General features: G+C 37.9%; 10 non-coding genes across 10 annotated transcripts; all 10 read left to right on the top strand.

The window, feature by feature from the left end:
• The first annotated feature begins 4,917 nt into the window (after positions 1-4,917).
• On the top strand, positions 4,918-5,002 carry TRNAR-UCU (transfer RNA arginine (anticodon UCU)). Its single transcript is given in 2 exon segments — positions 4,918-4,954; positions 4,967-5,002. It is a non-coding gene; the product is annotated as a tRNA-Arg (tRNA).
• A 279-nt stretch (positions 5,003-5,281) lies between these two features.
• On the top strand, positions 5,282-5,366 carry TRNAR-UCU (transfer RNA arginine (anticodon UCU)). The gene is given in 2 exon segments: positions 5,282-5,318; positions 5,331-5,366. It is a non-coding gene; the product is annotated as a tRNA-Arg (tRNA).
• Positions 5,367-7,193: 1,827 nt separating this feature from the next.
• Positions 7,194-7,278, top strand: TRNAR-UCU (transfer RNA arginine (anticodon UCU)). The gene is given in 2 exon segments: positions 7,194-7,230; positions 7,243-7,278. It is a non-coding gene; the product is annotated as a tRNA-Arg (tRNA).
• A 280-nt stretch (positions 7,279-7,558) lies between these two features.
• On the top strand, positions 7,559-7,643 carry TRNAR-UCU (transfer RNA arginine (anticodon UCU)). The gene is given in 2 exon segments: positions 7,559-7,595; positions 7,608-7,643. It is a non-coding gene; the product is annotated as a tRNA-Arg (tRNA).
• Positions 7,644-9,470: 1,827 nt separating this feature from the next.
• Positions 9,471-9,555, top strand: TRNAR-UCU (transfer RNA arginine (anticodon UCU)). The gene is given in 2 exon segments: positions 9,471-9,507; positions 9,520-9,555. It is a non-coding gene; the product is annotated as a tRNA-Arg (tRNA).
• A 2,196-nt stretch (positions 9,556-11,751) lies between these two features.
• TRNAR-UCU (transfer RNA arginine (anticodon UCU)) lies at positions 11,752-11,836 on the top strand. Its single transcript is given in 2 exon segments — positions 11,752-11,788; positions 11,801-11,836. It is a non-coding gene; the product is annotated as a tRNA-Arg (tRNA).
• A 2,558-nt stretch (positions 11,837-14,394) lies between these two features.
• Positions 14,395-14,479, top strand: TRNAR-UCU (transfer RNA arginine (anticodon UCU)). Its single transcript is given in 2 exon segments — positions 14,395-14,431; positions 14,444-14,479. It is a non-coding gene; the product is annotated as a tRNA-Arg (tRNA).
• A 2,400-nt stretch (positions 14,480-16,879) lies between these two features.
• Positions 16,880-16,964, top strand: TRNAR-UCU (transfer RNA arginine (anticodon UCU)). The gene is given in 2 exon segments: positions 16,880-16,916; positions 16,929-16,964. It is a non-coding gene; the product is annotated as a tRNA-Arg (tRNA).
• Positions 16,965-19,518: 2,554 nt separating this feature from the next.
• Positions 19,519-19,603, top strand: TRNAR-UCU (transfer RNA arginine (anticodon UCU)). The gene is given in 2 exon segments: positions 19,519-19,555; positions 19,568-19,603. It is a non-coding gene; the product is annotated as a tRNA-Arg (tRNA).
• Positions 19,604-22,156: 2,553 nt separating this feature from the next.
• TRNAR-UCU (transfer RNA arginine (anticodon UCU)) lies at positions 22,157-22,241 on the top strand. The gene is given in 2 exon segments: positions 22,157-22,193; positions 22,206-22,241. It is a non-coding gene; the product is annotated as a tRNA-Arg (tRNA).
• The last annotated feature ends 619 nt before the right edge of the window (positions 22,242-22,860 follow it).

Here is a 22,860-nt window from a genome sequence, read left to right as displayed (position 1 = left end):
ACCAATGGTATAAAAAGCCAACTGGTTGTAGCGATACTTGGTGTTTGGTGTTGTGATGTAACAAATACAAATATCTTGCATACGAAGCAGGCGGTATGCATTGTCTCCGTGGCGCAACGGATAGCGTGTCGGACTTCTAGTTGAAAAATTTATTCGGAGGCTGTGGGTTCGAATCCCACCGGAAGTGGATATACTTTTAAGTCACGATGGACTTGTTTTGTTCAAATCGTCGTCAATAGTCTTAACATATTAGACAGTTGTAGCTCTCTTCGGTGCTAATAATTAGGATAAACCGAGACCGTCGACTGAGATTAAAATATTCTGCACGCATTTTGATGGAATGAACCAAATACAAAAATGGCTACCAATGGTATAAAAAGCCAACTGGTTGTAGCGATACTAGGTGTTTGATATATGTTCTACACGAGCCTATGTAAGATCAACCGAAATATAAAATAATTACCTAATTCCATCAACATACATGTCCTTGCCTATCCCCAACGTCTACATGGAATGACGTTGAATGCTCTTTAACATGTTATTGAAGCGCCGTCACTCGGTAAACGTTGGTGTGTTGAAACATAATCAACCCGAACACTCACAGAGTTAGTGAGTTTTTACGACCCGCGGATTATTAATTAGCATTCCAATTGTTAACATATTCGCCAATAGTTAACACATTTGCCATGATATTAGAAAGCCGACATTTTTGAAAGAAAAGCAGTTCTCTATTGGCTTGTTTTGTTCAATTTAACGTCAGTGTTCTGTTCGAATTAAATAGCAGTATCTTTCCTAAGTGTCAATAATTAAAGAACACCAAAGAGAGAAGAGCGTCGGGTGAGATTTATAATTCCATACACATTTTGAAATGCTATACTCATTAATAAACACAACAAAATCGCCGCAGTCAGTATACGTTTTTTTTGTTTTGTCGAAGCGCCATCACTCGGTGAATGCCAGCAAGTTCAATCATTCACAGCTTCACACATCCGAGTTCCAGTGTCTTTTCACGTTATATGGAGTGTTAATTGGCATAACAACACTGTGAGTTAACACATTTGTAGCGCAATTAAACAGACGGCATTTTACTGAAGGAGGCGGCAATCCATTGACAAAGTTTTCTTGAATATCCTTACAAATGCGACAATTGGTATAGGAATTCGAAACTATAAATTAACCAAAACATACCACATGTGTATCATTGCTACACGCTTTCTCGTCCCATGCGTATCGTATAAAGAATACTATGGCATTACATATTGACAACAACCATTTTACAGCTAATGTTATGTTGAACGTATTACCGGTGTTAGATATTGCTTGTCGGTTTGATTGGAAGAATGTCTGCGGTTACGTAGATGGTAAATCGCACAGCAAAGGTAAGTAAATGTGCTCTACTTTAAATAATTATGTCTCACCGAATTAACTTCAAAATGGATTATAGTGGTTTAAGTCACGTAATGTTGTATCAAGAATGCTACGGACGCAAATATGTTTTTTTTATATTTTTACAGGTAGTTATGTTGGCAGGAAATCAAGTCGCTATATCTACAGCGAGACACAGTCGGTTTTATTAGAAGTAATATTTACAACTACTACAGAGTATCTAAATCGCGACATGCGCAAGCGTATCGCCATAATTACCAACTTATCGGAAAAGTCAATTATGGTAAGTGAGAGCATTATGTATGCACCAAAGTATGTTATAATGTAAGCGAACAGTTTCTTGTTGTTCATTATACAATAATCTATTTTATTTACTTTTCAGAAGTGGTTTCAGAATCGTCGGAGTCAAAAACGGAGGCAAGAACGGAAAAGAGATGCCGTGTTATATGCTAAGCACCATCAAGCACCAATACAAAAGTTGAAAGAATCGACGACGCGTTTTCCGTCCGTGCGAAGTCGAGGAAAATCAGTGGACACTCGACTTGATGTCCTACCAGCAAAGTATGTTATAATGTAAGCGAACAGTTTCTTGTTGTTCATTATATAATAATCTATTTTATTCACTTTTCAGAAGTGGTTTCAGAATCGTCGGAGTCAAAAACGGAGGCAAGAACGGAAAAGAGATGCCGTATTATATGCTAAGCACCATAAAGCACCAATACAAAAGATGAAAGAATCGACGACGCGTTTTCTGACGGTGCGAAGTCGAGGAAAATCAGTGGACACTCGACTTGATGTCCTACCAGCAACGCCTTCCCTCAGTGAATATATTGGTGTTCCACAATCCAGTAGTACACCAAGGCATTGTAGTGATACGAAGATACAAAATTGCAGTACACATTCCAGTGGTATCCTGACAGACGTCTATCAAAGTGAAATAACAATATGTAGTAAACCTTGTAAAGACGTGTCATCAGATTTGTCATTTAATGGAATTACTGATTTAGATCGTACTCTGTGTCCATTAGTCATTTGCGAAGCTTCATATTCTGTTTGAGAAAAGCATTTATTCGTGGTTATTCATTTTAATTTCGTGTACATAATACGTTATAATAAAATATAAATCTTGTTATTCAAAATACATATTGTGTATTCAATTATGAGTCAAGATCGAAAGGAACAGTGTGAGCTGGTCAAACGTTGTGATGTAAAAAATAAAAATACCTTGCATACGATGCAGTCGATATGCAGTGTCTCCGTGGCGCAACGGATAGCGCGTCGGACTTCTAGTTGAAAAAGTTATTCGGAGGCTGTGGGTTCGAATCCCACCGGGATGGCTCTTCTTTTAAGTCACGATGGACTTGTTTTGTTCAAATCGTCGTCAATAGTCTTAACATATTGGACAGTTGTAGCTCTCCTCGGGACTAATAATTAGGAAAGACCGAGACCGTCGACTGAGATTAAAATATTCTGCACGCATTTTGATGGAATGAACCAATATAAAAAATGGCTACCAATGGTATAAAAAGCTAACTGGTTGTAGCGATACTAGGTGTTTGATATATGTTCTACACGAGCCTTTGTAAGATCAACCGAAATATAAAAGTATTGCCTAATTCCATCAACATACATGTCCTTGCCTATCCCCAACGTCTACATAGAATGACGTTGAATGCTCTTTAACATGTTATTGAAGCGCTGTCACTCGGCAAATGTTGGGGAGTTGAAACATAATCAACCGGAACAATCACAGAGTTAGTGAGTTTTCACGACCCGCGGATTATTAATTAGCATTCCAATTGTTAACACATTTGCCAAAAGTTAACACATTTGCCATGATATTAGAAAGCCGGCATTTTTGAAAGAAAAGCAGTTCTCTATTGGATTGTTTTGTTCAATTTAACGTCAGTGTTCTGTCCGAATTAAACAGCAGTATTTTATCTAAGTGTCAATAATTAAAGAACACCAAATAGAGAAGAGCGTCGGATGAGATTTATAATTCCATACACATTTTGAAATGGTATACTCAATTAATAAACACAACAAAATCGCCGCAGCCAGTATACGTTTTTTTTGTTTTGTCGAAGCGCCATCACTCGGTGAATGCCGGCAAGATCAATCATTAACAGCTTCACACATCCGAGTTCCAATGTCTTTTCACGTTATATGGAGTGTTAATTGGCATAACAACACTGCCAGTTAACACATTTGTAGCGTAATTATACAGGCGGCATTTTACAGAAGGAGGCGGCAATCCATTGACAAAGTTTTATTGAATATCCTTACAAATGCGAAAATTGGTATAGGAATTCGAAACTATAAATCAACCAAAACATACCACATGTGTATCATTGCTACACGCTTTCTCGTCCCATGCGTATCGTATAAAGAATACTATGGCATTACATATTGACAACACCCATTTAACAGCCAATGTTATGTTGAACTTATTACCGGTGTTAGATATTGCTGGTCGGTTTGATTGGAAGAATGTCTGCCGTTACGTAGATGGTACATCGCACAGCAAAGGTAAGTAAATGTGCTCTACTTTAAATAATTATGTCTCACCGAATTAACTTCAAAATGGATTATAGTGGTTTAGGTCACGTAATGTTGTATCACGATTGCTACAGACACAAATATGTGTTTTTTTATTTTTACAGGTAGTTATGTTGGCAGGAAATCAAGTCGCTATATCTACAGCGAGACACAGTCGGTTTTATTAGAAGTAATATTTGCAACTACTACGGAGTATCTAAATCGCGACATGCGCAAGCGTATCGCCATAATTACCAACTTATCGGAAAAGTCAATTATGGTAAGTGAGAGCATTATGTATGCACCAAAGTATGTTATAATGTAAGCGAACAGTTTCTTGTTGTTCATTATACAATAATCTATTTTATTCACTTTTCAGAAGTGGTTTCAGAATCGTCGGAGTCAAAAACGGAGGCAAGAACTGAAAAGAGATGCCGTGTTATATGCTAAGCACCATCAAGCACCAATACAAAAGTTGAAAGAATCGACGACGCGTTTTCCGTCCGTGCGAAGTCGAGGAAAATCAGTGGACACTCGACTTGATGTCCTACCAGCAACGCCTTCCCTCAGGGAATATATTGGTGTTCCACAATCCAGTAGTACACCAAGGCATTGTAGTGATACGAAGATACAAAATTGCAGTACACATTCCAGTGGTATCCTGACAGACGTCTGTCAAAGTGAAATAGAAATATGTAGTACACCTTGTAAAGACGTGTCATCAGATTTGTCATTTAATGGAATTACTGATTTAGATCGTACTCTGTGTCCATTAGTCATTTGCGAAGCTTCATATTCAGTTTGAGAAAAGCATTTATTCGTGGTTAGTCATTTTAATTTCGTGTACATAATACGTTATAATAAAATACAAATAAAAAATACATATTGTGTATTCAATTATGAGTCAAGATCGAAAGGAACAGTGTGATCTGGTCAAACGTTGTGATGTAAAAAATAAAAAATACCTTGCATACGAAGCAGGCGATATGCAGTGTCTCCGTGGCGCAACGGATAGCGCGTCGGACTTCTAGTTGAAACAGTTATTCGGAGGCTGTGGGTTCGAATCCCACCAGAGATGTCTCTTCTTTTAAGTCACGATGGACATGTTTTGTTCAAATTGTCGTCAATAGTCTTAACATATTGGACAGTTGTAGCTCTCCTCGGTACTAATAATTAGGAAAGACCGAGACCGTCGACAGAGATTAAAATATTCTGCACGCATTTTGACGGAATGAACCAATATAAAAAAATGGCTACCAATGATATAAAAAGCCAACTGGTTGTAGCGATACAAGGTGTTTGGTGTTGTGATGTAACAAATAAAAATATCTTGCATATGAAGCAGGCGGTATGCTGTGTCTCCGTGGCGCAACGGATAGCGCGTCGGACTTCTAGTTGAAACAGTTATTCGGAGGCTGTGGGTTCGAATCCCACCGGAGATGGCTCTTCTTTTAAGTCACGATGGACATGTTTTGTTCAAATTGTCGTCAATGGTCTTAACATATTGGACAGTTGTAGCTCTCCTCGGTGCTAATAATTAGGAAAGACCGAGACCGTCGACTGAGATTAAAATATTCTACACGGATTTTGATGTAATGAACCAAATACAAAAATGGCTACTAATGGTATAAAAAGCCAACTGATTGTAGCGATACTAGGTGTTTGATACGTGTTCTACACGAGCCTTTGTAAGATCAACCGAAATATAAAAATAATTACCTAATTCCATCAACATACATGTCCTTGCTTATCTCCAACGTCTACATGGAATGACGTTGAATGCTCTTTAACATGTTGTTGAAGCACCGTCACTCGGTAAATGTTGGTGAGTTGAAACATAATCAACCGGAACAATCACAGAGTTAGTGAGTTTTCACGATCCGCGGATTATTAATTAGCATTCCAATTGTTAACACATTTGCCAAAAGTTAACACATTTGCCATGATATTAGAAAGCCGGTCATTTTTGAAAGAAAAGCAGTTCTCTATTGGATTGTTTTGTTCAATTTAACGTCAGTGTTCTGTCCGAATTAAACAGCAGTATCTTACCTATGTGTCAATAATTAAAGAACACCAAATAGAGAAGAGCGTCGGATGAGATTTATAATTCCATACACATTTTTAAATGGTATACTCATTAATAAACACAACAAAATCGCCGCAGCCAGTAAACGTTTTTTTGTTTTGTCGAAGCGCCATCACTCGGTGAATGCCGGCAAGTTCAATCATTAACAGCTTTACACATCCGAGTTCCTGTGTCTTTTCACGTTATATGGAGTGTTAATTGGCATAACAACATTGCGAGTTAACACATTTGTAGCGCAAGTAAACAGACGGCATTTTACAGAAGGGGGCGGCAATCCATTGACAAAGTTTTTTTGAATATCCTTACAAATGCGAAAATTGGTATAGGAATTCGAAACTATAAATCAACCAAAACATACCACATGTGTATCATTGCTACACGCTTTCTCGTCCCATGCGTATCGTATAAAGAATACTATGGCATTACATATTGACAACACCCATTTAACAGCCAATGTTATGTTGAACTTATTACCGGTGTTAGATATTGCTGGTCGGTTTGATTGGAAGAATGTCTGCCGTTACGTAGATGGTACATCGCACAGCAAAGGTAAGTAAATGTGCTCTACTTTAAATAATTATGTCTCACCGAATTAACTTCAAAATGGATTATAGTGGTTTAGGTCACGTAATGTTGTATCACGATTGCTACAGACACATATATGTGTTTTTTTTATTTTTACAGGTAGTTATGTTGGCAGGAAATCAAGTCGCTATATCTACAGCGAGACACAGTCGGTTTTATTAGAAGTAATATTTACAACTACTACGGAGTATCTAAATCGCGACATGCGCAAGCGTATCGCCATAATTACCAACTTATCGGAAAAGTCAATTATGGTAAGTGAGAGCATTATGTATGCACCAAAGTATGTTATAATGTAAGCGAACAGTTTCTTGTTGTTCATTATACAATAATCTATTTTATTCACTTTTCAGAAGTGGTTTCAGAATCGTCGGTGTCAAAAACGGAGGCAGGTAGCTCTCCTCGGTACTAATAATTAGGAAAGACCGAGACCGTCGACTGAGATTAAAATATTCTGCACGCATTTTGATGGAATGAACCAATAAAAAAAATGGCTACCAATGGTATAAAAAGCCAACTGGTTGTAGCGATACAAGGTGTTTGGTGTTGTGATGTAACAAATAAAAATATCTTGCATACGAAGCAGGCGGTATGCTGTGTCTCCGTGGCGCAACGGATAGCGCGTCGGACTTCTAGTTGAAAAAGTTATTCGGAGGCTGTGGGTTCGAATCCCACCAGAGATGTCTCTTCTTTTAAGTCACGATGGACATGTTTTGTTCAAATTGTCGTCAATAGTCTTAACATATTGGACAGTTGTAGCTCTCCTCGGTACTAATAATTAGGAAAGACCGAGACCGTCGACAGAGATTAAAATATTCTGCACGCATTTTGACGGAATGAACCAATATAAAAAAAATGGCTACCAATGATATAAAAAGCCAACTGGTTGTAGCGATACAAGGTGTTTGGTGTTGTGATGTAACAAATAAAAATATCTTGCATATGAAGCAGGCGGTATGCTGTGTCTCCGTGGCGCAACGGATAGCGCGTCGGACTTCTAGTTGAAACAGTTATTCGGAGGCTGTGGGTTCGAATCCCACCGGAGATGGCTCTTCTTTTAAGTCACGATGGACATGTTTTGTTCAAATTGTCGTCAATGGTCTTAACATATTGGACAGTTGTAGCTCTCCTCGGTGCTAATAATTAGGAAAGACCGAGACCGTCGACTGAGATTAAAATATTCTACACGGATTTTGATGTAATGAACCAAATACAAAAATGGCTACTAATGGTATAAAAAGCCAACTGATTGTAGCGATACTAGGTGTTTGATACGTGTTCTACACGAGCCTTTGTAAGATCAACCGAAATATAAAAATAATTACCTAATTCCATCAACATACATGTCCTTGCTTATCTCCAACGTCTACATGGAATGACGTTGAATGCTCTTTAACATGTTGTTGAAGCACCGTCACTCGGTAAATGTTGGTGAGTTGAAACATAATCAACCGGAACAATCACAGAGTTAGTGAGTTTTCACGATCCGCGGATTATTAATTAGCATTCCAATTGTTAACACATTTGCCAAAAGTTAACACATTTGCCATGATATTAGAAAGCCGGTCATTTTTGAAAGAAAAGCAGTTCTCTATTGGATTGTTTTGTTCAATTTAACGTCAGTGTTCTGTCCGAATTAAACAGCAGTATCTTACCTATGTGTCAATAATTAAAGAACACCAAATAGAGAAGAGCGTCGGATGAGATTTATAATTCCATACACATTTTTAAATGGTATACTCATTAATAAACACAACAAAATCGCCGCAGCCAGTAAACGTTTTTTTGTTTTGTCGAAGCGCCATCACTCGGTGAATGCCGGCAAGTTCAATCATTAACAGCTTTACACATCCGAGTTCCTGTGTCTTTTCACGTTATATGGAGTGTTAATTGGCATAACAACATTGCGAGTTAACACATTTGTAGCGCAAGTAAACAGACGGCATTTTACAGAAGGGGGCGGCAATCCATTGACAAAGTTTTTTTGAATATCCTTACAAATGCGAAAATTGGTATAGGAATTCGAAACTATAAATCAACCAAAACATACCACATGTGTATCATTGCTACACGCTTTCTCGTCCCATGCGTATCGTATAAAGAATACTATGGCATTACATATTGACAACACCCATTTAACAGCCAATGTTATGTTGAACTTATTACCGGTGTTAGATATTGCTGGTCGGTTTGATTGGAAGAATGTCTGCCGTTACGTAGATGGTACATCGCACAGCAAAGGTAAGTAAATGTGCTCTACTTTAAATAATTATGTCTCACCGAATTAACTTCAAAATGGATTATAGTGGTTTAGGTCACGTAATGTTGTATCACGATTGCTACAGACACATATATGTGTTTTTTTTATTTTTACAGGTAGTTATGTTGGCAGGAAATCAAGTCGCTATATCTACAGCGAGACACAGTCGGTTTTATTAGAAGTAATATTTACAACTACTACGGAGTATCTAAATCGCGACATGCGCAAGCGTATCGCCATAATTACCAACTTATCGGAAAAGTCAATTATGGTAAGTGAGAGCATTATGTATGCACCAAAGTATGTTATAATGTAAGCGAACAGTTTCTTGTTGTTCATTATACAATAATCTATTTTATTCACTTTTCAGAAGTGGTTTCAGAATCGTCGGTGTCAAAAACGGAGGCAGGTAGCTCTCCTCGGTACTAATAATTAGGAAAGACCGAGACCGTCGACTGAGATTAAAATATTCTGCACGCATTTTGATGGAATGAACCAATAAAATAAATGGCTACCAATGGTATAAAAAGCCAACTGGTTGTAGCGATACAAGGTGTTTGGTGTTGTGATGTAACAAATAAAAATATCTTGCATACGAAGCAGGCGGTATGCTGTGTCTCCGTGGCGCAACGGATAGCGCGTCGGACTTCTAGTTGAAAAAGTTATTCGGGGGCTGTGGGTTCGAATCCCACCGGAGATGGTTCTTCTTTTAAGTCACGATGGATTTGTTTTGTTAAAATCGTCGTCAATGGTCTTAACATGTTGGACAGTTGTAGCTCTCCTCGGTGCTAATAATTAGAAAGACCGAGACCGTCGACTGAGATTAAAATATTCTACACGGATTTTGATGTAATGAACCAAATACAAAAATGGCTACTAATGGTATAAAAAGCCAACTGATTGTAGCGATACTAGGTGTTTGATATATGTTCTACACGAGCCTTTGTAAGATCAACCGAAATATATAAATAATTACCTAATTCCATCAACATACATGTCCTTGCTTATCCCCAACGTCTACATGGAATGACGTTGAATGCTCTTTAACATGTTGTTGAAGCACCGTCACTCGGTAAATGTTGGTGAGTTGAAACATAATCAACCGGAACAATCACAGAGTTAGTGAGTTTTCACGATCCGCGGATTATTAATTAGCATTCCAATTGTTAACACATTTGCCAAAAGTTAACACATTTGCCATGATATTAGAAAGCCGGTCATTTTTGAAAGAAAAGCAGTTCTCTATTGGATTGTTTTGTTCAATTTAACGTCAGTGTTCTGTCCGAATTAAACAGCAGTATTTTATCTAAGTGTCAATAATTAAAGAACACCAAATAGAGAAGACCGTCGGGTGAGATTTATAATTCCATACACATTTTGAAATGGTATACTCATTAATAAACACAACAAAATCGCCGCAGCCAGTAGACGTTTTTTTTTTGTTTTGTCGAAGCGCCATCACTTGGTGAATGCCGGCAAGTTCAATCATTAACAGCTTTACACATCCCAGTTCCTGTGTCTTTTCACGTTATATGGAGTGTTAATTGGCATAACAATACTGCGAGTAAACACATTTGTAGCGCAAGTAAACAGACGGCATTTTACAGAAGGGGGCGGCAATCCATTGACAAAGTTTTCTTGAATATCCTTACAAATGCGAAAATTGGTATAGGAATTCGAAACTATAAATCAACCAAAACATACCACATGTGTATCATTGCTACACGCTTTCTCGTCCCATGTGTATCGTATAAAGAATACTATGGCATTACATATTGACAACACCCATTTTACAGCCAATGTTATGTTGAACTTATTACCGGTGTTAGATATTGCTGGTCGGTTTGATTGGAAGAATGTCTGCGGTTACGTAGATGATAAATCGCACAGCAAAGGTAAGTAAATGTGCTCTACTTTAAATAATTATGTCTCACCGAATTAACTTCAAAATGGATTATAGTGGTTTAGGTCACGTAATGTTGTATCACGATTGCTACAGACACAAATATGTGTTTTTTTATTTTTACAGGTAGTTATGTTGGCAGGAAATCAAGTCGCTATATCTACAGCGAGACACAGTCGGTTTTATTAGAAGTAATATTTACAACTACTACGGAGTATCTAAATCGCGACATGCGCAAGCGTATCGCCATAATTACCAACTTATCGGAAAAGTCAATTATGGTAAGTGAGAGCATTATGTATGCACCAAAGTATGTTATAATGTAAGCGAACTGTTTCTTGTTGTTCATTATACAATAATCTATTTTATTCACTTTTCAGAAGTGGTTTCAGAATCGTCGGAGTCAAAAACGGAGGCAAGAACTGAAAAGAGATGCCGTGTTATATGCTAAGCACCATCAAGCACCAATACAAAAGTTGAAAGAATCGACGACGCGTTTTCCGTCCGTGCGAAGTCGAGGAAAATCAGTGGACACTCGACTTGATGTCCTACCAGCAACGCCTTCCCTCAGGGAATATATTGGTGTTCCACAATCCAGTAGTACACCAAGGCATTGTAGTGATACGAAGATACAAAATTGCAGTACACATTCCAGTGGTATCCTGACAGACGTCTGTCAAAGTGAAATAGAAATATGTAGTACACCTTGTAAAGACGTGTCATCAGATTTGTCATTTAATGGAATTACTGATTTAGATCGTACTCTGTGTCCTTTAGTCATTTGCGAAGCTTCATATTCTGTTTGAGAAAAGCATTTATTCGTGGTTAGTCATTTTAATTTCGTGTACATAATACGTTATAATAAAATACAAATAAAAAATACATATTGTGTATTCAATTATGAGTCAAGATCGAAAGGAACAGTGTGATCTGGTCAAACGTTGTGATGTAAAAAATTAAAATACCTTGCATACGAAGCAGGCGATATGCAGTGTCTCCGTGGCGCAACGGATAGCGCGTCGGACTTCTAGTTGAAACAGTTATTCGGAGGCTGTGGGTTCGAATCCCACCAGAGATGTCTCTTCTTTTAAGTCACGATGGACATGTTTTGTTCAAATTGTCGTCAATAGTCTTAACATATTGGACAGTTGTAGCTCTCCTCGGTACTAATAATTAGGAAAGACCGAGACCGTCGACTGAGATTAAAATATTCTGCACGCATTTTGATGGAATGAACCAATATAAAAAAATGGCTACCAATGGTATAAAAAGCCAACTGATTGTAGCGATACAAGGTGCTTGGTGATGTGATGTAACAAATAAAAATATCTTGCATATGAAGCAGGCGGTATGCTGTGTCTCCATGGCGCAACGGATAGCTCGTCGGACTTCTAGTTGAAAAAGTTATTCGGAGGCTGTGGGTTCGAATCCCACCGGAGATGGTTCTGCTTTTAAGTCACGATGGATTTGTTTTGTTAAAATCGTCGTCAATAGTCTTAACATATTGGACAGTTATAGCTCTCCTCGGTGCTAATAATTAGAAAGACCGAGACCGTCGACTGAGATTAAAATATTCTACACGGATTTTGATGTAATGAACCAAATACAAAAATGGCTACTAATGGTATAAAAAGCCAACTGATTGTAGCGATATTAGGTGTTTGATATGTGTTCTACACGAGCCTTTGTAAGATCAACCGAAATATAAAAATAATTACCTAATTCCATCAACATACATGTCCTTGCTTATCCCCAACGTCTACATGGAATGACGTTGAATGCTCTTTAACATGTTATTGAAGCACCGTCACTCGACAAATGTTGGTGAGTTGAAACATAATCAACCAGAACAATCACAGAGTTAGTGAGTTTTCACGACCCGCGGATTATTAATTAGCATTCCAATTGTTAACACATTTGCCAATAGTTAACAAATTTGCCACGATATTAGAAAGCCGGCATTTTTGAAAGAAAAGCAGTTCTCTATTGGCTTGTTTTGTTCAATTTAACGTCAGTCTTCTGTCCGAATTAAACAGCAGTATCTTACCTAAGTGTCAATAATTAAAGAACACCAAAGAGAGAAGAGCGTCGGATGAGATTTATAATTCCATACACATTTTGAAATGGTATACTCATTAATAAACACAACAAAATCGCCGCAGCCAGTAGACGTTTTTTTTTGTTTTGTCGAAGCGCCATCACTCGGTGAATGCCGGCAAGTTCAATCATTAACAGCTTTACACATCCGAGTTCCTGTGTCTTTTCACGTTATATGGAGTGTTAATTGGCATAACAACACTGCCAGTTAACACATTTGTAGCGCAAGTAAACAGCCGGCATTTTACAGAAGGGGGCGGCAATCCATTGACAAAGTTTTCTTGAATATCCTTACAAATGCGAAAATTGGTATAGGAATTCGAAACTATAAAGCAACCCAAACATACCACATGTGTATCATTGCTACACGCTTTCTCGTCCCATGCGTATCGTATAAAGAATACTATGGCATTACATATTGACAACACCCATTTTACAGCCAATGTTATGTTGAACATATTACCGGTGTTAGATATTGCTGGTCGGTTTGATTGGAAGAATGTCTGCGGTTACGTAGATGGTAAATCGCACAGCAAAGGTAAGTAAATGTGCTCTACTTTAAATAATTATGTCTCACCGAATTAACTTCAAAATGGATTATAGTGGTTTAGGTCACGTAATGTTGTATCACGATTGCTACAGACACAAATATGTGTTTTTTTATTTTTACAGGTAGTTATGTTGGCAGGAAATCAAGTCGCTATATCTACAGCGAGACACAGTCGGTTTTATTAGAAGTAATATTTACAACTACTACGGAGTATCTAAATCGCGACATGCGCAAGCGTATCGCCATAATTACCAAATTATCGGAAAAGTCAATTATGGTAAGTGAGAGCATTATGTATGCACCAAAGTATGTTATAATGTAAGCGAACAGTTTCTTGTTGTTCATTATACAATAATCTATTTTATTCACTTTTCAGAAGTGGTTTCAGAATCGTCGGGGTCAAAAACGGAGGCAAGAACGGAAAAGAGATGCCGTGTTATATGCTAAGCACCATCAAGCACCAATACAAAAGTTGAAAGAATCGACGACGCGTTTTCCGTCCGTGCGAAGTCGAGGAAAATCAGTGGACACTCGACTTGATGTCCTACCAGCAACGCCTTCCCTCAGTGAATATATTGGTGTTCCACAATCCAGTAGTACACCAAGGCATTGTAGTGATACGAAGATACAAAATTGCAGTACACATTCCAGTGGTATCCTGACAGACGTCTATCAAAGTGAAATAGAAATATGTAGTACACCTTGTAAAGACGTGTCATCAGATTTGTCATTTAATGGAATTACTGATTTAGATCGTACTCTGTGTCCATTAGTCATTTGCGAAGCTTCATATTCTGTTTGAGAAAAGCATTTATTCGTGGTTAGTCATTTTAATTTCGTGTACATAATACGTTATAATAAAATATAAATAAAAAATACATATTGTGTATTCAATTATGAGTCAAGATCGAAAGGAACAGTGTGATCTGGTCAAACGTTGTGATGTAAAAAATAAAAATACCTTGCATACGAAGCAGGCGATATGCAGTGTCTCCGTGGCGCAACGAATAGCGCGTCGGACTTCTAGTTGAAAAAGTTATTCGGAGGCTGTGGGTTCGAATCCCACCGGAGATGGCTCTTCTTTTAAGTCACGATGGACATGTTTTGTTCAAATTGTCGTCAATAGTCTTAACATATTGGACAGTTGTAGCTCTCCTCGGTACTAATAATTAGGAAAGACCGAGACCGTCGACTGAGATTAAAATATTCTGCACGCATTTTGATGGAATGAACCAATATAAAAAAAATGGCTACCAATGGTATAAAAAGCCAACTGGTTGTAGCGATACAAGGTGTTTGGTGATGTGATGTAACAAATAAAAATATCTTGCATATGAAGCAGGCGGTATGCTGTGTCTCCATGGCGCAACGGATAGCTCGTCGGACTTCTAGTTGAAAAAGTTATTCGGGGGCTGTGGGTTCGAATCCCACCGGAGATGGTTCTGCTTTTAAGTCACGATGGATTTGTTTTGTTAAAATCGTCGTCAATAGTCTTAACATATTGGACAGTTATAGCTCTCCTCGGTGCTAATAATTAGAAAGACCGAGACCGTCGACTGAGATTAAAATATTCTACACGGATTTTGATGTAATGAACCAAATACAAAAATGGCTACTAATGGTATAAAAAGCCAACTGATTGTAGCGATACTAGGTGTTTGATATGTGTTGTACACGAGCCTTTGTAAGATCAACCGAAATATAAAAATTATTACCTAATTCCATCAACATACATGTCCTTGCTTATCCCCACATTTGCCAATAGTTAACAAATTTGCCACGATATTAGAAAGCCGGCATTTTTGAAAGAAAAGCAGTTCTCTATTGGCTTGTTTTGTTCAATTTAACGTCAGTCTTCTGTCCGAATTAAACAGCAGTATCTTACCTAAGTGTCAATAATTAAAGAACACCAAAGAGAGAAGAGCGTCGGATGAGATTTATAATTCCATACACATTTTGAAATGGTATACTCATTAATAAACACAACAAAATCGCCGCAGCCAGTAGACGTTTTTTTTTGTTTTGTCGAAGCGCCATCACTCGGTGAATGCCGGCAAGTTCAATCATTAACAGCTTTACACATCCGAGTTCCTGTGTCTTTTCACGTTATATGGAGTGTTAATTGGCATAACAACACTGCCAGTTAACACATTTGTAGCGCAAGTAAACAGCCGGCATTTTACAGAAGGGGGCGGCAATCCATTGACAAAGTTTTCTTGAATATCCTTACAAATGCGAAAATTGGTATAGGAATTCGAAACTATAAAGCAACCCAAACATACCACATGTGTATCATTGCTACACGCTTTCTCGTCCCATGCGTATCGTATAAAGAATACTATGGCATTACATATTGACAACACCCATTTTACAGCCAATGTTATGTTGAACATATTACCGGTGTTAGATATTGCTGGTCGGTTTGATTGGAAGAATGTCTGCGGTTACGTAGATGGTAAATCGCACAGCAAAGGTAAGTAAATGTGCTCTACTTTAAATAATTATGTCTCACCGAATTAACTTCAAAATGGATTATAGTGGTTTAGGTCACGTAATGTTGTATCACGATTGCTACAGACACAAATATGTGTTTTTTTATTTTTACAGGTAGTTATGTTGGCAGGAAATCAAGTCGCTATATCTACAGCGAGACACAGTCGGTTTTATTAGAAGTAATATTTACAACTACTACGGAGTATCTAAATCGCGACATGCGCAAGCGTATCGCCATAATTACCAAATTATCGGAAAAGTCAATTATGGTAAGTGAGAGCATTATGTATGCACCAAAGTATGTTATAATGTAAGCGAACAGTTTCTTGTTGTTCATTATACAATAATCTATTTTATTCACTTTTCAGAAGTGGTTTCAGAATCGTCGGGGTCAAAAACGGAGGCAAGAACGGAAAAGAGATGCCGTGTTATATGCTAAGCACCATCAAGCACCAATACAAAAGTTGAAAGAATCGACGACGCGTTTTCCGTCCGTGCGAAGTCGAGGAAAATCAGTGGACACTCGACTTGATGTCCTACCAGCAACGCCTTCCCTCAGTGAATATATTGGTGTTCCACAATCCAGTAGTACACCAAGGCATTGTAGTGATACGAAGATACAAAATTGCAGTACACATTCCAGTGGTATCCTGACAGACGTCTATCAAAGTGAAATAGAAATATGTAGTACACCTTGTAAAGACGTGTCATCAGATTTGTCATTTAATGGAATTACTGATTTAGATCGTACTCTGTGTCCATTAGTCATTTGCGAAGCTTCATATTCTGTTTGAGAAAAGCATTTATTCGTGGTTAGTCATTTTAATTTCGTGTACATAATACGTTATAATAAAATATAAATAAAAAATACATATTGTGTATTCAATTATGAGTCAAGATCGAAAGGAACAGTGTGATCTGGTCAAACGTTGTGATGTAAAAAATAAAAATACCTTGCATACGAAGCAGGCGATATGCAGTGTCTCCGTGGCGCAACGAATAGCGCGTCGGACTTCTAGTTGAAAAAGTTATTCGGAGGCTGTGGGTTCGAATCCCACCGGAGATGGCTCTTCTTTTAAGTCACGATGGACATGTTTTGTTCAAATTGTCGTCAATAGTCTTAACATATTGGACAGTTGTAGCTCTCCTCGGTACTAATAATTAGGAAAGACCGAGACCGTCGACTGAGATTAAAATATTCTGCACGCATTTTGATGGAATGAACCAATATAAAAAAATGGCTACCAATGGTATAAAAAGCCAACTGGTTGTAGCGATACAAGGTGTTTGGTGATGTGATGTAACAAATAAAAATATCTTGCATATGAAGCAGGCGGTATGCTGTGTCTCCATGGCGCAACGGATAGCTCGTCGGACTTCTAGTTGAAAAAGTTATTCTGAGGCTGTGGGTTCGAATCCCACCGGAGATGGTTCTGATTTTAAGTCACGATGGATTTGTTTTATTAAAATCGTCGTCAATGGTCTTAACATATTGGACAGTTATAGCTCTCCTCGGTGCTAATAATTAGAAAGACCGAGACCGTCGACTGAGATTAAAATATTCTACACGGATTTTGATTTAATGAACCAAATACAAAAATGGCTACTAATGGTATAAAAAGCCAACTGATTGTAGCGATACTAGGTGTTTGATATGTGTTGTACACGAGCATTTGTAAGATCAACCGAAATATAAAAATTATTACCTAATTCCATCAACATACATGTCCTTGCTTATCCCCAACGTCTACATGGAATGACGTTGAATGCTCTTTAACATGTTGTTGAAGCACCGTCACTCGGTAAATGTTGGTGAGTTGAAACATAATCAACCGGAACAATCACAGAGTTAGTGAGTTTTCACGATCCGCGGATTATTAATTAGCATTCCAATTGTTAACACATTTGCCAAAAGTTAACACATTTGCCATGATATTAGAAAGCCGGCATTTTTGAAAGAAAAGCAGTTCTCTATTGGAGTCTTGTTCAATTTAACGTCAGTGTTCTGTCCGAATTAAACAGCAGTATCTTACTTAAGTGTCAATAATTAAAGAACACCAAATAGAGAAGAGCGTCGGATGAGATTTATAATTCCATACACATTTTGAAATGGTATACTCATTAATAAACACAACAAAATCGCCGCAGCCAGTATACGTTTTTTTGTTTTGTCGAAGCGCCATCACTCGGTGAATGCCGGCAAGTTCAATCATTAACAGCTTTACACATCCGAGTGCCAGTGTCTTTTCACGTTATATGGAGTGTTAATTGGCATAACAACACTGCGAGTTAACACATTTGTAGCACAAGTAAACAGCCGGCATTTTACAGAAGGGGGCGGCAATCCATTGACAAAGTTTTCTTGAATATCCTTACAAATGCGAAAATTGGTATAGGAATTCGAAACTATAAATCAACCAAAACATACCACATGTGTATCATTGCTACACGCTTTCTCGTCCCATGCGTATCGTATAAAGAATACTATGGCATTACATATTGACAACACCCATTTTACAGCCAATGTTATGTTGAACTTATTACGGGTGTTAGATACTGCTGGTCGGTTTGATTGGAAGAATGTCTGCGGTTACGTAGATGGTAAATCGCACAGCAAAGGTAAGTAAAGGTGCTCTACTTTAAATAATTATGTCTCACCGAATTAACTTCAAAATGGATTATAGTGGTTTAGGTCACGTAATGTTGTATCACGATTGCTACAGACACAAATATGTTTTTTTTTATTTTTACAGGTAGTTATGTTGGCAGGAAATCAAGTCGCTATATCTACAGCGAAACACAGTCGGTTTTATTAGAAGTAATATTTACAACTACTACGGAGTATCTAAATCGCGACATGCGCAAGCGTATCGCCATAATTACCAAATTATCGGAAAAGTCAATTATGGTAAGTGAGAGCATTATGTATGCACCAAAGTATGTTATAATGTAAGGGAACAGTTTCTTGTTGTTCATTATACAATAATCTATTTTATTCACTTTTCAGAAGTGGTTTCAGAATCGTCGGGGTCAAAAACGGAGGCAAGAACGGAAAAGAGATGCCGTGTTATATGCTAAGCACCATCAAGCACCAATACAAATGTTGAAAGAATCGACGACGCGTTTTCCGTCCGTGCGAAGTCGAGGAAAATCAGTGGACACTCGACTTGATGTCCTACCAGCAACGCCTTCCCTCAGTGAATATATTGGTGTTCCACAATCCAGTAGTACACCAAGGCATTGTAGTGATACGAAGATACAAAATTGCAGTACACATTCCAGTGGTATCCTGACAGACGTCTATCAAAGTGAAATAGAAATATGTAGTACACCTTGTAAAGACGTGTCATCAGATTTGTCATTTAATGGAATTACTGATTTAGATCGTACTCTGTGTCCATTAGTCATTTGCGAAGCTTCATATTCTGTTTGAGAAAAGCATTTATTCTTGGTTAGTCATTTTAATTTCGTGTACATAATACGTTATAATAAAATATAAATAAAAAATACATATTGTGTATTCAATTATGAGTCAAGATCGAAAGGAGCAGTGTGATCTGGTCAAACGTTGTGATGTAAAAAATAAAAATACCTTGCATACGAAGCAGGCGATATGCAGTGTCTCCGTGGCGCAACGGATAGCGCGTCGGACTTCTAGTTGAAACAGTTATTCGGAGGCTGTGGGTTCGAATCCCACCGGAGATGGCTCTTCGTTTAAGTCACGATGGACATCTTTTGTTCAAATTGTCGTCAATAGTCTTAACATATTGGACAGTTGTAGCTCTCCTCGGTACTAATAATTAGGGAAGACCGAGACCGTCGACTGAGATTAAAATATTCTGCACGCATTTTGATGGAATGAACCAATATAAAAAAATGGCTACCAATGGTATAAAAAGGCTACTGGTTGTAGCGATACAAGGTGTTTGGTGATGTGATGTAACAAATAAAAATATCTTGCGTATGAAGCAGGCGGTATGCTGTGTCTCCATGGCGCAACGGATAGCTCGTCAGACTTCTAGTTGAAAAAGTTATTCGTAGGCTGTGGTTTCGAATCCCACCGAAGATGGTTCTGATTTTAAGTCACGATGGATTTGTTTTGTTAAAATCGTCGTCAATGGTCTTAACATATTGGACAGTTATAGCTCTCCTCGGTGCTAATAATTAGAAAGACCGAGACCGTCGACTGAGATTAAAATATTCTACACGGATTTTGATGTAATGAACCAAATACAAAATGGCTACTAATGGTATAAAAAGCCAACTGATTGTAGCGATACTAGGTGTTTGATATGTGTTCTACACGAGCCTTTGTAAGATCAACCGAAATATAAAAATTATTACCTAATTCCATCAACATACATGTCCTTGCTTATCCCCAACGTCTACATGGAATGACGTTGAATGCTCTTTAACATGTTGTTGAAGCACCGTCACTCGGTAAATGTTGGTGAGTTGAAACATAATCAACCGGAACAATCACAGAGTTAGTGAGTTTTCACGATCCGCGGATTATTAATTAGCATTCCAATTGTTAACACATTTGCCAAAAGTTAACACATTTGCCATGATATTAGAAAGCCGGCATTTTTGAAAGAAAAGCAGTTCTCTATTGGAGTCTTGTTCAATTTAACGTCAGTGTTCTGTCCGAATTAAACAGCAGTATCTTACTTAAGTGTCAATAATTAAAGAACACCAAATAGAGAAGAGCGTCGGATGAGATTTATAATTCCATACACATTTTGAAATGGTATACTCATTAATAAACACAACAAAATCGCCGCAGCCAGTATACGTTTTTTTGTTTTGTCGAAGCGCCATCACTCGGTGAATGCCGGCAAGTTCAATCATTAACAGCTTTACACATCCGAGTGCCAGTGTCTTTTCACGTTATATGGAGTGTTAATTGGCATAACAACACTGCGAGTTAACACATTTGTAGCACAAGTAAACAGCCGGCATTTTACAGAAGGGGGCGGCAATCCATTGACAAAGTTTTCTTGAATATCCTTACAAATGCGAAAATTGGTATAGGAATTCGAAACTATAAATCAACCAAAACATACCACATGTGTATCATTGCTACACGCTTTCTCGTCCCATGCGTATCGTATAAAGAATACTATGGCATTACATATTGACAACACCCATTTTACAGCCAATGTTATGTTGAACTTATTACGGGTGTTAGATACTGCTGGTCGGTTTGATTGGAAGAATGTCTGCGGTTACGTAGATGGTAAATCGCACAGCAAAGGTAAGTAAAGGTGCTCTACTTTAAATAATTATGTCTCACCGAATTAACTTCAAAATGGATTATAGTGGTTTAGGTCACGTAATGTTGTATCACGATTGCTACAGACACAAATATGTCTTTTTTTATTTTTACAGGTAGTTATGTTGGCAGGAAATCAAGTCGCTATATCTACAGCGAAACACAGTCGGTTTTATTAGAAGTAATATTTACAACTACTACGGAGTATCTAAATCGCGACATGCGCAAGCGTATCGCCATAATTACCAAATTATCGGAAAAGTCAATTATGGTAAGTGAGAGCATTATGTATGCACCAAAGTATGTTATAATGTAAGGGAACAGTTTCTTGTTGTTCATTATACAATAATCTATTTTATTCACTTTTCAGAAGTGGTTTCAGAATCGTCGGGGTCAAAAACGGAGGCAAGAACGGAAAAGAGATGCCGTGTTATATGCTAAGCACCATCAAGCACCAATACAAATGTTGAAAGAATCGACGACGCGTTTTCCGTCCGTGCGAAGTCGAGGAAAATCAGTGGACACTCGACTTGATGTCCTACCAGCAACGCCTTCCCTCAGTGAATATATTGGTGTTCCACAATCCAGTAGTACACCAAGGCATTGTAGTGATACGAAGATACAAAATTGCAGTACACATTCCAGTGGTATCCTGACAGACGTCTATCAAAGTGAAATAGAAATATGTAGTACACCTTGTAAAGACGTGTCATCAGATTTGTCATTTAATGGAATTACTGATTTAGATCGTACTCTGTGTCCATTAGTCATTTGCGAAGCTTCATATTCTGTTTGAGAAAAGCATTTATTCTTGGTTAGTCATTTTAATTTCGTGTACATAATACGTTATAATAAAATATAAATAAAAAGTACATATTGTGTATTCAATTATGAGTCAAGATCGAAAGGAGCAGTGTGATCTGGTCAAACGTTGTGATGTAAAAAATAAAAATACCTTGCATACGAAACAGGCGATATGCAGTGTCTCCGTGGCGCAACGGATAGCGCGTCGGACTTCTAGTTGAAACAGTTATTCGGAGGCTGTGGGTTCGAATCCCACCGGAGATGGCTCTTCGTTTAAGTCACGATGGACATGTTTTGTTCAAATTGTCGTCAATAGTCTTAACATATTGGACAGTTGTAGCTCTCCTCGGTACTAATAATTAGGGAAGACCGAGACCGTCGACTGAGATTAAAATATTCTGCACGCATTTTGATGGAATGAACCAATATAAAAAAATGGCTACCAAAGGTATAAAAAGGCTACTGGTTGTAGCGATACAAGGTGTTTGGTGATGTGATGTAACAAATAAAAATATCTTGCGTATGAAGCAGGCGGTATGCTTTGTCTCCATGGCGCAACGGATAGCTCGTCAGACTTCTAGTTGAAAAAGTTATTCGTAGGCTGTGGTTTCGAATCCCACCGAAGATGGTTCTGATTTTAAGTCACGATGGATTTGTTTTGTTAAAATCGTCGTCAATGGTCTTAACATATTGGACAGTTATAGCTCTCCTCGGTGCTAATAATTAGAAAGACCGAGACCGTCGACTGAGATTAAAATATTCTACACGGATTTTGATGTAATGAACCAAATACAAAATGGCTACTAATGGTATAAAAAGCCAACTGATTGTAGCGATACTAGGTGTTTGATATGTGTTCTACACGAGCCTTTGTAAGATCAAC

This window comes from Saccoglossus kowalevskii, chromosome 13 (assembly GCF_978046115.1).
Source record: "Saccoglossus kowalevskii chromosome 13, keSacKowa6.1, whole genome shotgun sequence".
NCBI classification, from domain to species: Eukaryota; Metazoa; Hemichordata; class Enteropneusta; family Harrimaniidae; genus Saccoglossus; species Saccoglossus kowalevskii.
The sequence above is the reverse complement of the archived record's forward strand: the minus strand, read 5'-3'. Positions and strand labels throughout refer to the sequence as shown.